Source organism: Phaethon lepturus, unplaced genomic scaffold, assembly GCF_000687285.1.
Source record: "Phaethon lepturus isolate BGI_N335 unplaced genomic scaffold, ASM68728v1 scaffold48441, whole genome shotgun sequence".
Lineage (NCBI taxonomy): Eukaryota > Metazoa > Chordata > Aves > Phaethontiformes > Phaethontidae > Phaethon > Phaethon lepturus.
Window position 1 is genome coordinate 410 of NW_010517907.1, and position 235 is coordinate 644.

The following is a 235-nucleotide window of genomic DNA, read 5'->3' on the forward strand; positions in this document are numbered from 1 at the left end:
TGTCCCGCACGGCCACGGAAGCGGAGATATTTTCTTTACCTGCACGCTACCAGCGCTAATGGTTGCCAAATACTTCGCATCCTGGGAAATAGCAATAGCACTGACCCCGTCCTCCGGATGACTCTCAAAGATGGTGCGCACCGGTATCCTGCGGAGCAAGGGCCTCGTGGGGGCTCGCGGCAGCACGGGGCCTCCGTGGCAATCACTTGGCAAAACCTGTGGCACGGCCCACCCC